At 37.6% G+C, this 16,821-nt stretch overlaps 1 non-coding gene and 1 pseudogene across 1 annotated transcript; one reads left to right on the top strand and one right to left on the bottom strand.

The window, feature by feature from the left end:
• Nucleotides 1-16,821, bottom strand: part of LOC113850865 — a 190,798-nt pseudogene that overhangs the window by 110,267 nt on the left and 63,710 nt on the right.
• On the top strand, nucleotides 13,139-13,243 carry LOC113851714. Its single transcript, XR_003502282.1, has one exon. It is a non-coding gene; the product is annotated as a small nucleolar RNA R71 (small nucleolar RNA).

The following is a 16,821-nucleotide window of genomic DNA, read 5'->3' as shown; positions in this document are numbered from 1 at the left end:
ACTTGTAGGGTGAAAGTAAAGTGTTTGAGATGAACTTGGATGTGTATAGAGAGAACAGAGATGAAGAAGAAGTAAAGAGCTCTTGGTTGCATGAGAATTAGAATGAAGGGTCTTTTTCATGCATGGCTTTATATAAGAAAATCTCTTCATGTTGGCCCACTTCCATGCATCTCACGGTTCCACCTCTCTCACACAAGTCTTGATTTTCAATTTTGGTTCCTTTTTGGCTTTTTCTACAAGCCTACTCATGTGCACATTTGTAAATGTCCAAAATTGTCCCTTTCATGATAGTTTTGTTGTTCTAGTTAGATTTTAACTTTTCTAGTTCCATTTCAACCATTCCAATTACTTTTTGAAAATCTATTTAGTTCAAATCCAATAGCCGTGGTCATGGTCCAATTAGATCCATTGGATGAGGATTAGTCCACAAATTATTCATCATTAGCCTTATCTTTAAGAATACTTATCTTGTTGTTTTGGATTAATTTCATTGGTTCTTATTGAATATGCTCATCCAGATGGGATTAAACCATAAATGACCTTATCCTTAATCATGATTAGTATCACATGGTTCTAAAGGGTCACATGGCTCCTTACTACTATTCCTAGCCCACTTTCTTTCATATACACATGGTTTTTTGGGCCTCTTTTTGGGTAATTTCTATACTTGCTCTTTTGGCTCCATACTTGCACTTCCATAACCTCTACACATGGGCCATCTATCATAAAAATTTCATAATTTATCTCCTTCATTTGCTTGTCCAAAATGGGCCTCCATTCTAGGTGTTTCTAGGGGTATTTTGGTCATTTTAGTTAAATTTTACAATTTTATTTATTTTCATTTTTGGATCTTTCTAAATTTCTTATAATTCATAAAAATATTCTAGATATTCTAAAAGGTTAAATATTTTTTTTATTTCCTTTTTATATTACTTGATTATTTACCGATCGGCACATGTTTCGGTAAATTTTACTAAAAGAAAATTCTAGTTCTCAGTCTCTTTGTATTACTTACTTTATTAAATGAGGTTAACATAATACAAAATAATTTATGAAAAGAGAAAATTTTGGGGTGTTACAGATTAAAGGTAGTTAGGAATTTACTTCACAAGAATGTCAATATTAATTCAATTATGCTTCTAAAAATTCAAGAACTTGGTTAATTAACAATCAGTTTCGCATTTTAATAGCCAAAGGTTAATTCCCTTAACTCATTGACCCTAACAAGTAACTAAACCATCTAATCCCTTAGGTGAAGTTCAATTTCATGTTGCATTAAGACTTGGAACATTAGGATTGCAAAATTAAGTGTACTTATCCCTAAGAAACCCCTAATTCTGGTTATTCATTCAGATCAGAGAATCAAATCCAATTCCCATTGGCAAATGTTCCTCTAATGTTAACCAAATGAATTTCCATTCCAAAGATTATGTAAAAGTGCAGAATTAATAACTCAATTAATCCAAATACTCAAATTTCAGAAGCAAGAATCAAATCAATAAATCAATTCGAGTTCCATAAACTCCTAACTACAAGAAAACTACTCAGACATGGGAGAAGAGAAAGAGAAAGAAGAAGAAGAAGAAGAAAAACTCCAAGAAGCCATGGCCGAGAGCTCCAATCCGATTCCTCTTTGTGGAAGCTTTGAGACTTGACCCCAATCTTCTCTCTCAATCCCTCTCAACTACAATCTAATAGAAAAACAGAAAAATAAAACTGAATCCTAAAAAATCTGAGCGCTTTTGGTATTATAGAGATTCTCAGATTTGCGCGTTATCACTTTCCTAAAAAATATTAGCTACGCAGAAGGTTAGTTGGTTGCACGTTAACACTTTTATGAGAAAAAGTGGCCACGCGTAACTTTGCTGAATTGAGAGCTCTCTGGAACTATCACTCTTGCTGATAAAAGTGTCACCGTAGAGCTCAAGTAGTTGTGCGTTATCACTCTTATGAATAAAAGTGACTATGCGCAATTCGCCAAGTTGAAGGCTCTCTAGAACGATCACTTTCGATGACAATAGTGGTTACGCGGAGCTTTCCTGATATTTTGCCTCTCTGGAATGTTCACTTTCGCCAGTAATAGTGACCACGCAGAGCTCGCTGAAATTCTTTCTTCTCTGGAACGTTCACTTTTGTTGGCGAGAGTGACAACGCACAGCTTTGCTGAAATTGAACCTCTTTGGAACGTTCACTTTCAATGATAAAAGTGATCACGCCCACACTCAACTTCTCATTTAAGCTATGAATCATCCAGACTTGCTACTTTTCTGCTATTTCTCTATTGATCTACTAGCATCATGGTCTTTGCTCAGAGTTTTCTACAAAAACACACTTCAATTATTAATTTCTACACAGAAAATTCATAAATGCTAAACTAACTATGTATTTAAAGAAATTCTTCAATCATTCTATTTTTATGATTTTGTTCTGCTTTATCCACACATTTTCCTTATCAAATGGATTAAAACTATAGTAAAATACTAGTAAAAATATGGATTCATCACTACCCCAAACTTGAATTTTTGCTTGTCCTCAAGCAAATCAAACTAAACCAAGGGTAAGTTCCTCCATTTTCAAATTCAATTAAGAAACTGATTTTCTCAGATTTTCCAATTTCCAATTTCCAATTCTGTGTTTTCTGCAAAATTTTCAATCAAGTTGTTCATCCAAATACTCATCATGATATTCATATTGCATAACCATCATTGAGTAAGAATTGCTATTAAGTTCATATATTTCATCAAAATTCATGTGAGAAACATTAAAAAGCATGATCACTTCTCACTAGACAGTGTTTCCCTCATTGCTCATCAGTGTTTAAGTGCTATTTTCTCTCTGAATCATCAATTCAACTACACTCTACCATATGCTTGCCTCTGCTTAGTACAGTTAATCACACATCCAGAGGGCTTTTTGCAGGTTATAACAGGGCTTAGGTTAGGGTAGGTATTGAAAAAAATGGAAAACAATATTGCAATTTTGAAAGATCAGAGGCATTTTGAGTGATTTGTTTTAAAACTAACCTGGATTTGCATTATTTCTCCTTAATTTTCTCACTTATGCTGCAAACAAAATTTTTCGTGCAATAGAATTTTCATCTCTTTTCTTCTTTTCTTGCTTTCATGGAATTTCTTTTTCTGTTTCTGCAGCATTTTGCTATAATTCTTTTCTCTTTTAATAATTTTCTGCAGCCAGTTTTGCTGCATAATTTCTTTATTTTTCTGCAGCACTTTTATTCTTACTTTCTGACTTTTTGAACTCAAACTTAGATAGCTTGCTATTCCCCACCCCAAACTTAGAACATTACTTGTCCTCAAGCAATTAAAATGTGGATGCCACCTGATGATGGTCTTTTTCGAGGTGTTTAAAAGATTTGTCGTAAATCTTCATCAAAATTTGAACAAATTAATGTAGTACTAGGGTAACCCTAGATTGTCTCCCATGAACATTGGTTATTAATCTTCATTAAACATGTTGAAGGCATTAATTAAACAAGCAATTAAAATGGGGGTTTTGTGGTTTCAAATTAAAATAAAGAGCAATGAGCAAATGAGTTTAATTAATTCAAACAATAGAAAACAACAATCCTTAGTTCATCCACATAAATTCTATTCTCATTCCACTCAAGATTTAACATTCATCCTCTCTTCCATGAATTAGGTTAATTTAACAAGCGAAAATCAACCTTATGGTCCCAACGAAATTACGCAATTTGTTAGGCTCTAATCTCTCATCCCAAAATTACGCAACCTTAGAATTAAACCTAGGATTAAGCAACCCTTAGTTTAGAATCTCCTTAAAATGAAATTAGGGTTAATTGAGCAATACCCCCTCATTCACCATTAATTCAATTCAAGAGACAAGGAAGAAGTAATTCATGAAAGAAAGGAATTATATTATCATTAAATTCAAGGAACTCAAGAACCCATGTGAATTCACTAAGGATTACACAAACTTAGCCCTCCATGGAAATGGGGATCAAAAACGCAATTGGGAAATGCAGAAAACTTATTAACATTAATGTAAAAGCAAGAGAAATGAGAAACCAAACCCTAGGTTAGACCCTTGGCTGTCACCCAAGGTTGCCCTAAGCTCTGGAAAATATTCTAAATTGAGTAAAGAAGAGAAAAAGGTTCAAAAAGTGTAAGCAGTCCCTACCCTAATTTGGTAAAAATCTATTTATACTAAAGCTGGCGCCGCCCAAAGTAATTACTCTCATTCTTTCATAGTAACCACGCGCAACATCAGTTGGGTTTTTCCTCTCTGGAGTGATTACTATGAATATTCATAGTAGTTACGCGCAGCACTGGGACATTTTGAGTCTCTGGAGTGATTACTATGAATATTCATAGTAGTTACGCGCAGGTTTGGTTGATTCTGGGCTGCTGTAGTTGTCACTCTAAGCTTTGAAAGTGATCACTTTGGTCCCTTTGCTGGAAGTGGTTTGCTATAGTTGTCACTATCAATATTGAAAGTAGTTACTTTCACCTCAAATTTCTCAAAATCTAATAATTCTTCAAAATAAGCTTGGGGATTCCTGCCATATTATTCAAATGATCAAAATATGTAAAATAAACTATCTAAATTCATGTAAATTAACAAAAAACTAAGAAAGCTATATTATTTAGCCTAATTGGAATATTCATCTTATTTACACTATCTAAGTCTATTCTTTTCTATAAAAAGTAATAAATGATGTATAAAAATGTAGTAAAATGTGGACTCATCACAACCCCAAACTTAAACTTTTGCTTGTCCTCAAGCAAACCAAAATTCAAGGGCTAAAGTAAAGAAAGGTTGGACTTATCCAAAAACTTTCTCAAAATTTTTCTGTTCCAATCTTTCAACTCTAATATGCACTTTCTCCATTTCAAAATCATGGAGTCATTCAACAAAGAAAGCACACTCATATCAATTAATTTTATGCAAAGTCCCATACAAGTGAAACAAAAATTCAACAAGGTTCATCATACTTCACACAATGCCAAGAAATTATCTGGCTCACAAGGTGGTGTTTCACTCTTCACTCGTCAGTGTTTCAAGATAGGTATTTTCCCTCAATACATGCAAATTGCTCTACCCTACCATATGCTTGCCCATATTCTCAATCTCCTTTGCCTTAATACAATGATTTACCTATCAAAAGGACTTGGTTGGTCACAAATAGGGATAGGTAAGGTTCAATTTGATCAAGGAGGGTCAAAAGCTCAGGTGGGTTTTCAAGATAAGGGAATCCTCTTGAGTGAGTGAATACAACAATTAGAATGCATCAAATAAGGTAGCCTAAGAGGTTCAAGCATTTTTCACCTTGTTTTTCATCATATTTTTTTTATTATGTAAAGATCTCTTCAATCTCATGGACCTTGCTTCATTTTATTTTCTTTCCTTTTTCATTCTTTCTTTTTTGATTTATTGGACTTTGGCAACCACTTTTTTTTTTTTGACATGTATTTTAACATGTATATTGTTCACCACCCCAAACTTGAGAGGTTGCTTGTCCTCAAGCAACTACCATCAAATTCAACACCCCAAACTTGCTATTTGCATTCACTCTTGATGTTACTCAAAAGAAATATGTTCTTGATGGAAGAGAAAAAAAAATGTTTTAGCAAACTAAGTTTTGGCAAAAGAAGAGGATGTAATGCAATAAGGTGCAAAGGTGGGCAATGGTGAGTGGTTGTGTGTGTGTGTAAAGGAGGCCTCAATCATCTAGATAAAAAAATTGCATAATGCATATTAAATTAAGAAGCAGGGCAAGTTCTAGAGAATAGATGCAAAATTACATGAAGCATACACACAGAAAGATAATTAGGGGCTCAATTCTCTACCATGGTAAAAATGGTGATAATTACTTAACATCATGTGAGGATAAATCACCTTGCGAGAAAAGATATTCAGCATGGCATGAAGAGAAAATTATTTACAAAAGTAGAGTGTGTTCATGAATTGAATGAAAATTGCAATAAGAGTCTAAGATTGAGATTACAAAATTTGGTTCAATTAAAAGAAAAAGAATAAAAATGTATTTTTGTATTTTAATATATAATTATGCAGGAAAAATGAGGTTAAGAGTATATGAAATAGAGGTAAAGAACTTCACCCCCCTTTCATGAATGATAGTGCCTCAACTCATGGGCAAAAAAATGATGCTCCTCTTGATGGAACTGAGGGCATTCTCTGCACAAAGAAATAATAAATTCAGCACCAGCAGAACAAAATAACTCAAACTCAGATAATATATATAAATAGCATGAAAGAGTTAAGTTGTTGTTAAGAGTAGAAGCAGTAAAGGGAAGTCAAAGGCAGGGAAAATAAAAAAAAAGTGTACCAATTACAGGGAAATTGGTAGAAAAAAAAATATGTACAATGAAAGATAAGGTTAAATAAATAACAGAAATAAAAGTTTAAGACTATATTGCATCCTCATCAGCGCTGGAAGAGAGGTCATCATCATCAGCTGCATCCGTATCAGTGTCCTCATCATCCTGCCCCTCTGCTGCTGCAACTGGGTCTGGTACTGGCTCACCCTCAGAGCTGCTATCTTCCTCTTCCTCTTCTTCTTCTGCTGTAGGTGTGAAAGGTGAGAGATCATTCTGAACTGCTGCTCGAAGATAAGGGGCTGGGAAGGTGGGGGCATAGTAGATCTGGTCAGCAGTCATTCCCATCTTCTTCCCCATGTTGAGTAACATGGTCTCTACAAGGGTCAGAGCAGCCTTCTGACCAGCATGTATAGCATCTTGTCGCAGAGCTATTTCCTTCAGCTGGTCTTTCATTTTAGAAGGAAGGCCTTTCTTCCCTGCATCTTGGGGAGGTATCTCTGGGGTTGAGCTCTTCTTAGCTTTAAACAGCTCCTTCACCATAGCTGTGGTGATGCAGGGAGCTGCTCTGATTTTCTGCTGATACTCCCCAAAGTCAACTCCAGCATCCTGGCAGAGCATAGTAATGATGGAGGGAAAACCCATGGAGTCCTTCGTCCTAGCCAGGATCTCCATGATGGCATTGCTGATAACATCGCCAGCATGGATGGGCATCCCTATCATGATGGCATAAACTAGCTCTGCCCTCTTCACTGCCAAGGTAGATGAGTGCATGATTGGCATGAAGGAGCTAAGGATGAAGATGCTCCAGACTTTGGCAGGTGGAAGGAGGTGCTTTGTAGTTAGGTTCTTGGGCTGGAGCTTCATGTCAAACTCCCAGTTCTCTCCAGCCTTGCATATTGCTTGAAGGATTGGCTTGTAGTCCTTCTCCTCCAAGTAGTTGAAAATAGTGTAGTCCAGCTGTCCAGGCCTCTTTTTAGGAAGAGGGATGTTGAGGATCCTCTGGATGTTGGCAGGGTTGAAGTCTATCACCTTGCCTCTGACCATGGAATGCCTGTAGGGGAAATCATCTCCCTTAACCCTGAAGGCATTTGCATAGAGCTCTTGGGTGATGTCCTTCCACCCATGCCCAGCACATGTGGTGAACAAATCCCACCCCCTTTTCTGGATTTCCTGCTCAAATTGGGGGTAGGTCCCTTTTTGCAGGTCAAAATTCCTGTCCTGCACAATGTGTCGCCTGAGAATATTGGCTTTGAAGAAATTCTCATGGGCCAGGGACCGAAATCTAGGATTATGTGCAGGCTGAGGCCTAGATGAAGAGGCAGCAGCTGTCTTGGCTCTCTTGGCTCTGGGTGCGTTCTTTCTGGGAGTGTTTGCCATTAATCTTGGTGGAAAGTGACCACTATGGCTTGGGAAAGTGATTACCTTCATGGCTATCTTCAAAATTCTTTCTAGAGTGAATGCTTGGTGCCATGGAAATGATTATTCCTCCCTCTCTACTTGGACTTCCATGAATATATGTACAAATTGAGTCCAACTACAACAATTTTTCCTGTACAAAAATTATGAACAAATCATCAATCAAATAATGAGTCAAGTGGTAAACAAAATGTTTGTGCAAAATGAACTAAGCAACATGACTAGTAACACAGCTCAAATGAAAGAATGCTTATTGAAATCAAAAGATAATTAGAAAGTGCTATAAAACTGTGAGTTGCCTCTCACAAAGCGCTTCTTTAACGTCATTAGCTTGACGTTAAATGGAGCTTTCACTCCAAAATAGTTAAAGAATCAAGATCAGCTGGAGGTTGATCTAGGAAAACTTCCTCCACATTGGTCTCAATTGTAGAACTCCCATGGAAAGGCTTTAGGTGATGTCCATTCACTTTAAAAACCTTGTTTGTAGATTCACTTTTTACCTCCACCGCTCCATAGGGAGAAATGGAAGTCATAATGAAAGGTCCGATCCACCTAGATCTAAGTTTTCCAGGCATGAGCTTCAAGCGGGAATTGAACAACAAAACTTTTTGACCTAAGAAAAACTCCTTTCTTGCTATTTTTCCATCATGAAAGGCCTTCGTCTTCTCCTTATAAATTCTGGAGTTTTCATATGATTCAAGGCAAAGTTCTTCTAATTCTTGCAAGTGCAATTTCCTTTGTTCTCCAGCTTTGTCTATGTCCATGTTACAGGCTCGCACTGCCCAATAAGCACGATGTTCTACTTCTACTGGAAGGTGGCAGGCTTTTCCATAGACAATTCTGTATGGTGACATTCCCAAAGGAGCCTTGTATGCTGTTCTATGAGCCCAAAGAGCGTCATCAAGACGCTTGCTCCAGTCTTTCCTATTTGGCTGGACAATCCTTTCTAAAATCTTCTTAATTTCTCTATTGGAGAGCTCAGCCTGCCCATTGGTTTGGGGGTGATAAGGTGTAGATACTTTGTGCAATACTCCATACTTTTTCAGTAGAGTCTCAATGGTTCTATTGCAGAAGTGGGTACCCTGGTCACTAATCAAAGCTTAAGGTACTCCAAACCTACAAAACAAATGAGTACGCACAAAATCTGCAACCACTCTTGAATCATTAGTTCTTGTAGGCTTAGCCTCTACCCATTTAGAGACATAGTCTACAGCAAGCAAAATATATAAGAAACCAAAGGAAGGAGGAAAAGGACCCATGAAGTCTATACCCCAAACATCGAATACATCACAGTATAAAATGGATTGTTGAGGCATTTCATGCTTCAAGGTGATTACCCCTCCAGTTCTTTGGCATTTCTCACATGTAGAACACACTTGCCAAGAGTCCTTGAAGATTGTAGGCCAATAAAAACCCGCATTCAGTACTTTCCTTGCAGTCCTTTGGGGCCCAAGATGGCCTCCTACAGTGGATGCATGACAAAAATGCAAAATTGATGCAGTTTCTTCCTCAAGAATGCATCTCCTAATCACTTTATCACTACAGAACTTCCACAAATAGGGATCATCCCAGAGGTAATGCTTGGCATCATTCTTGATCTTTTCCCTTTTACTCCTTGGTGCATCTGCTGGAAAAACTCCTGCAACTAAAAAATTTACAACATCAGCAAACCAAGGCAACGTTGAAGTATACAACTCTAATAATTGCTCATAAGGGAAATCATCTTTTAGAGGAGTGAGTTCAGGGACTCCCTTTATCCTGCTCAAATGATCCGCCACCAAATTTTGTGCTCCACTTCTATCCTTTATCTCTACATCAAATTATTGAAGTAGAAGCATCCACCTTATTAGCCTTGGCTTTGAATCTGTATTTTTCAAAAGGAACTTAAGAGCAGAATGATCAGTAAACACCACAACTTTTGACCCTAGCAAGTATGATCTAAATTTATCCAAAGCAAATACTATGGCCAATAGTTCCTTTTCACTTGTGGTATAGTTACACTGTGCAGGATCCAAAGTCCTAGATGCATAATAAATGACATGTGGATCCTTACCAAACCGTTGTGCTAAGACAGCACCCACAGCAAAGTTGGATGCGTCACACATGAGCTCAAATGGAAGTGTCCAGTTTGGTGGCTGAATGATGGGAGTTGTGATCAAGGCTGTCTTTAGGCAATCAAACGCCTCTTTGCACTTGGCTCCAAACTCGAAATCAATATCTTTCTGTAGTAACTTGGAGAGAGGAAGGGCTATCTTGGAAAAATCCTTGATAAAGCGCCTGTAGAAACCTGCATGGCCAAGAAATGCACGCACCTCTCGCACACAAGAGGGGTAAGAAAGCTGTGAAATGACATTAAGCTTAGCAGGATCTACCTCAATTCCCTTCTCAGATATTATATGACCTAAGACTACCCCCTGCCTAACCATAAAATGACATTTCTCAAAGTTCAGAACAAGGTTAGTCTCTATACATCTTTGTAAAACTCTATCCAAGTTTCCTAAACATGCAGAAAATGATGACCCATATACAGTGAAGTCATCCATGAATACTTCAATACAATGCTCAACCAAATCAGAAAATATGCTCAACATGCATCTTTGAAATGTACCGGGAGCATTGCAAACCCGAATGGCATTCTCCTATATGCAAATGTACCAAATGGGCATGTAAAAGTGGTCTTCTCCTGATCCTCAGGAGCTATGCATATTTGAAAATAACCTGAGAATCTATTTAGGAAACAGTAGTGAGATTTACCTGCCAGGCGCTCCAGCATCTAATCTATGAAAGGTAGAGGAAAGTGGTCTTTCCTGGTCGCCTGGTTGAGCCTCCGATAATCAATGCAGACTCTCCAACTGTTCTGCACTCTAGTGGACAGGAGCTCATCCTTCTCAGTCTTCACAACTGTAATCCCTGACTTTTTGGGCACCACCTGCACTGGGCTCACCCATGTGCTATCTGATATCGGGTAGATGATGCCTGCTTGGAGTAGTTTGGTGATCTCCTTCTTCACCACCTCCAATATGATCGGATTTACCCTCCTCTGGGGTTGTCTTACTGGCTTGGATCCTTCTTCCAGCAAAATCCGGTGCATGCACAGGGAAGGGCTGATTCCAGGGATGTCAGCCAAGGTCCAACCAATAGCCTTTCTATGCTTCCGAATCACATCAAGCAACTGCTCCTCTTGGTCCTCATCAAGCTCAGTGGAAATGATCACAGGGAGTTTCTCACCTGTTTCCAAATAAGCGTATTTTAAATGCTCAGGCAAGGGTTTAAGCTCCAAGGTGGGAGGCTGCTCAACTGAAGGCAGTGCTTTAGCACTTTCATTTGAAATGATTTCTGCAACATTTAAACCACAAGGGTTAGATTCAATTATACTTGCTGTACTCAATGAACCACATTCTAACCCTTTTGATTTTTCAATGTCATTAATGTCAGAAGTTGCAGAATCTAAATCCAGAAAATCAGCAATACAAATATCACACAAAGATGACTTAGTACAATATTCATAATTTTTAGTATCTATGGTATCTATACAATCAAAAAAATCAACGAAAGAGTCTCCTAAAAATTCAGCAAAATTATCATCTATCAAGCTATCAAGAACATCAATGTGAAAAACTGAATGCTCCTCAGGAGAGTGCTTCCTAGCATCTAGTATGTTGAAGCGAACCACACTCTCTCCAAACTCCATAGTGAGAGTTCCAGCATGCATATCAATTTTGGTCCTAGCCGTCTTCAAGAATGGCCTCCCCAAGATGATTGGTGCAGCTCCTTTTATTGGCTCTTCTTCTTGCATGTCCAAGATGTAGAAGTCAGCAGGAAAGATCAAGTCATTCACTCTCACTAGAACATCCTCCACAAGGCCGGCTGGATTAGTAGTGCTCCTATTTGCTAATTGGATGATGACACCCATGGGCTGCAATGGTCCAAGAGACAAAGATGTGAAGATAGATAAAGGCATAACATTAATAGATGCACCTAAATCAAGCATGGCATTATCTATCCTATTGTTTCCTATAGTGCAGGGAATAGTAAATGTCCCTGGATCTTTGCATTTCTTAGGCATGGAAGTTTTTTGCCTCTCAAAAAGAGCTGATACATTTCTCCCCATGTTCACTCTTTCATTACCCTTTAGACGCCTTCTATGAGTGCACAAGTCCTTAAGGAATTTGGCGTACTTTGGGATTTGCTTGATAGCATCTAACAAGGGGATATTGACTTCAACTTTTCTGAAAGTATCCAGAATTTCTTTATCAACCTCTTCTTGCTTCTTGCTGGGCTGAACCATTCTTTGAGGGAAGGGAATAGGAATAGACCTCTCCTCCTTGTCTACCACTTTTGGTTGACATGGTGTGGGCATAAGTGCAGGCTGCTCTTGGCTTCCAACTTCTCCTCCTTCACCTTCTGCAGCTAAAGTGCAACTGGGATCCTTTTCAGTAGGCATTTCTGGCTCTTGCATCACCTTACCAGATCTCAAGGTAATGGCACTCACATTCTTTGGGTTTGTGACAGTTTGTGCAGGGAGATTGCCTGAGCCTTGAGATTGAAGTTGATTAAGGGATGAAGCAAGTTGACCCATTTAATTCTCCAAGGTCTTGATACTTGCTTGAGTCTGTTGCTGGAAGGCTTGACTCTGTTGTTGGAAATTGAGATTACTCATGGTGAGTTGCTTCACAAGGTCTTCCAAAGATGATTCATTCTTTTGAGGTGCAGCGGCTATTGAAGAAGATGCTTGATGGTGCTGTTGAGATGAAGATGAGGGATGGTGATGTTGCTGGGCTGAATATGGCTTGCTTTGTCCAGCTTGATGCGGTTGGAAATGGTTGTTAGTTGGTTGGCTAGAGCCTTGATGCTGTGCATTTCCTCCCCACCTTAAGTTAGGATGGTTCCTCCAACCGGGATTATACCTATTGGAAGATAAATCCCAGCTTTGTTGTTGCTGCAGCTGCTGAAAAGGAAACTTATTAGCATAAATATTAGCAGCATAAGCTTGAGGATTACCTTCCGAAGATTCAGTTTCCTGCAATGTAGGGCAACTATCAGTGAAGTGATCCGTAGATGAACAAATCCCACAAAGCATTGCTGGAATGGATGAAGGTGGAAGTGTATATGCAGTAGAGTTCTTTTGAATGGATGCCAACTGTTTTACCATAGTAGCCAACTCATCTAGTTTATGCTCCAGCTTGTGTGAATCTGAAGTTTGAATTTCATTGACACTTCTGGACATAATGGAATTTTGCCTTGTAGCAAACTGTTGAGAGTTAGCTGCCATATTCTCAATGAGGTTTCTAGCGGCTGCGGGAGTCTTGTCAACTAGGGCTCCCCCACTAGTTGCATCGATCATGCTCCTATCCATTGGGTGTAAGCCTTCATAGAAGTATTGGATTAGGAGTTGGTCACTTATCTGATGATGGGGGCAGCTAGCACAAAGTTTCTTGAAACACTCCCAATATTCATACAAACTTTCCCTCTCCAGCTGCCTAATACCGTATATTTCCTTTCTTATTGAGGCAGCCCTTGAAGCAGGGAAAAATTTTTCCAGGAACAATCTCTTGAGGGTGTCCCAACTTGTAATAGAGCCAGGTGGAAGATAATACAACCAGTCTTTAGCCAAATCCATAAGAGAGAATGGAAATGCCTTCAATTTGACATGCTCCTCCGGAACACCTTGTGGTCTCATTGTAGAGCAAACAATATGAAATTCTTTTGAGGTGTTTATGCGGATCTTCACCTGCAAGACCATGAAACTTAGGCAAAAGATGGATTAGGCCAGTTTTAAGAACAAAAGGGGCATCCACATCCGGGTATTGGATACATAAAGTCTGGTAGGTCACGTCCGGTGCGGCAAGCTCCTTAAGTGTCAAGTCATTTTCTACCATTTCTAAAGGTTCAGAATTTAAAGAATGCAGAGAAGAATATATAGAAGATGGAGAAAATGGTGAAGATGGTTCCTCAATATGTGCAGAATTTTGTCTACTAAGGTTCCTAAGATTTCTATGGAATGTCCTATCAATTTCAATATCTGGAGGATATAAATCTCCCGGATTTGATCTGGTCATTCATTAGGAATTGTCTATGGAAATTTGAAAAGAAGTAAACTAATGAAGCAGTAAAAATGTAGAAAAATTTAGATGACAATTATGCAGAAAAACTAACATCTAAGTGCAGTAAAATAAAGTATTAACACCAAACAGCAAAAACAGAAAGAAATTGCAAACTAGGGAATGAAAATAGACAACACACAAACACAAATTCTGCAGAATTCTGCAGAATTATGCAGCAGAAATAGGGTAATTGCAGCAAACGAAAATACAGTGTGGTAACTAAAATGCAGAAATCAGAATTCAAACAATATGCAGAAAACAGCAATTGATTCTACCTAAATGCAAGATATCTCTACTTACCTATGAAACTACAACTATATTAAAGTATTCACAATGCAGAAAGCGAAAATGAAAACAGAGCAAATAACATGTTTATGAAAAATCAACACCAATGTTTCCCGGTAACGGCGCCAATTTGATGATGGTCTTTTTCGAGGTGTTTAAAAGATTTGTCGTAAATCCTCATCAAAATTTAAACAAATTAATGTAGTACTAGGGTAACCCTAGATTGTCTCCCATGAACATTGGTTATTAATCTTCATTAAACATGTTGAAGGCATTAATTAAACAAGCAATTAAAATGGGGGGTTTTATGGTTTCAAATTAAAATAAAGAGCAATGAGCAAATGAGTTTAATTAATTCAAACAATAGAAAACAACAATCCTTAGTTCATCCACATAAATTCTATCCTCATTCCACTCAAGATTTAACATTCATCCTCTCTTCCATGAATTAGGTTAATTTAACAAGCGAAAATCAACCTTATGGTCCCAACAAAATACGCAATTTGTTAGGCTCTAATCTCTCATCCCAAAATTACGCAACCTTAGAATTAAACCTAGGATTAAGCAACCCTTAGTTTAGAATCTCCTTAAAACGAAATTAGGGTTAATTGAGCAATACCCCCCTCATTCACCATTAATTCAATTCAAGAGACGAGGAAGAAGTAATTCATGAAAGAAAGGAACTCAAGAAACTCAAGAACCCATGTGAATTCACTAAGGATTACACAAACTTAGCCCTCCATGGAAATGGGGGTCAAAAACGCAATTAGGAAATGCAGAAAACTCATTAACATTAATGTAAAAGCAAGAGAAATGAGAAACCAAACCCTAGGTTAGACCCTTGGCTGTCACCCAAGGTTGCCCTAAGCTCTGGAAAATATTCTAAATTGAGTAAAGAAGAGAAAAAGGTTCAAAAAGTGTAAGCAATCCCTACCCTAATTTGGTAAAAATCTATTTATACTAAAGCTGGTGCCGCCTAAAGTAATTACTCTCATTCTTTCATAGTAACCACGCGCAGCATCAGTTGGGTTTTTCCTCTCTGGAGTGATTACTATGAATATTCATAGTAGTTACGCGCAGCACTGGGACATTTTGAGTCTCTGGAGTGATTACTATGAATATTCATAGTAGTTACGCGCAGGTTTGGTTGATTCTGGGCTGCTGTAGTTGTCACTCTAAGCTTTGAAAGTGATCACTTTGGTCCCTTTGCTGGAAGTGGTTTGCTATAGTTGTCACTATCAATATTGAAAGTAGTTACTTTCACCTCAAATTTCTCAAAATCTAATAATTCTTCAAAATAAGCTTGGGGATTCCTGCCATATTATTCAAATGATCAAAATATGTAAAATAAACTATCTAAATTCATGTAAATTAACAAAAAACTAAGAAAGCTATATTATTTAGCCTAATTGGAATATTCATCTTATTTACACTATCTAAGTCTATTCTTTTCTATAAAAAGTAATAAATGATGTATAAAAATGTAGTAAAATGTGGACTCATCACCACCCCAAACTTAGTTTTAAAACTCATTCTTAATTAAACTCACTATGCCTCTGATTAATTAAATGGTAAAATTGGTTTTTTAGTAGGGTTTGTAATGAGGTTAATTGAAGAAAAGGATATTAAGCTCAAAGGGGTGAACTAGGGCATTCAAGCATAAGGGAAGGTATTTTAGGCTGACTAGGTATATCAAACATGGCCTCTATCATATATGTGAAAACTGTAAATTGCATATTCAATCAAGAAACAAGGCAAGTTCTAGAGAATGCAGCAAAATATGATTAATCACACATGAAAAAGAAGCATGCAGCTCAAGTCTCACTCAGGTTGTGTAAGTGACATGTTAATCAATGAACTCACATTTCTCTTTTCATATTTATATGCACCTAGTGGCAAGAACGCCTCATTTTTTAAAATACAATTGTAATCTCATGTTGAGAATGGGAAAACAACTTAAAAAAAATTCAAACAGAATTCACAGAACTATCAAGCATCTTGCAGTCAATTTACAGAAAAATAGCTCATATCCTATACTATTATCAGTAAATTTTCAGTGTATTGTGTAGCTAACACATGAATCAAGAGGTAAGGAATAACCCCCCTTTCATGGCAACTTGTGCAGGTGTCATCAGCCATTGTGTGTGAGTGATGTGTGTGTGACATTCTCTGCACAAAACAGCAAAAATTTTGATCAATTGGCAAGTAAAAGGCAATTAATTGGAAAGCTAACATAAATGCATAACAGATATGTGAAAATTAAACCAAATTGTACCAATTTGTAATTACAACCCAAAAAGTTTGAAACTTAACTACAGAAATTTACAAAATTCCTAATGACAGAAAATAAATTCCTAAACTATTCATCTGCTCCATCTTCCTCCTCTGAGGTGTCTTCCTCCCCTTCTTCGGATTCTTCTTCTTCCTCCTCCATTACCTCATCAGCTGGCTATGGAAAATAGGTTTTGTAGATTGGCAGATCTTTGAAGACTAAGGAACGAAGGCACTGAGCATTCTCTGCCAAATCTTTAGTGTGATACAATTCATCTTTGGTCATTCCCAATTTCTGACCAATATTCAGCATAACACATTCCAGCAACATAATCCCAGAGTTGAGACTGCTGTGTAGCTCAGTCTGCCTCTCTACTAACTGGTTCTGTCTCTCATCCATTAGCTTCAAGGAATCCTTCATCATT

This window comes from Abrus precatorius, unplaced genomic scaffold (assembly GCF_003935025.1).
Source record: "Abrus precatorius isolate BTA unplaced genomic scaffold, Abrus_2018 Scaffold9, whole genome shotgun sequence".
Lineage (NCBI taxonomy): Eukaryota > Viridiplantae > Streptophyta > Magnoliopsida > Fabales > Fabaceae > Abrus > Abrus precatorius.
The sequence above is the reverse complement of the archived record's forward strand: the minus strand, read 5'-3'. Positions and strand labels throughout refer to the sequence as shown.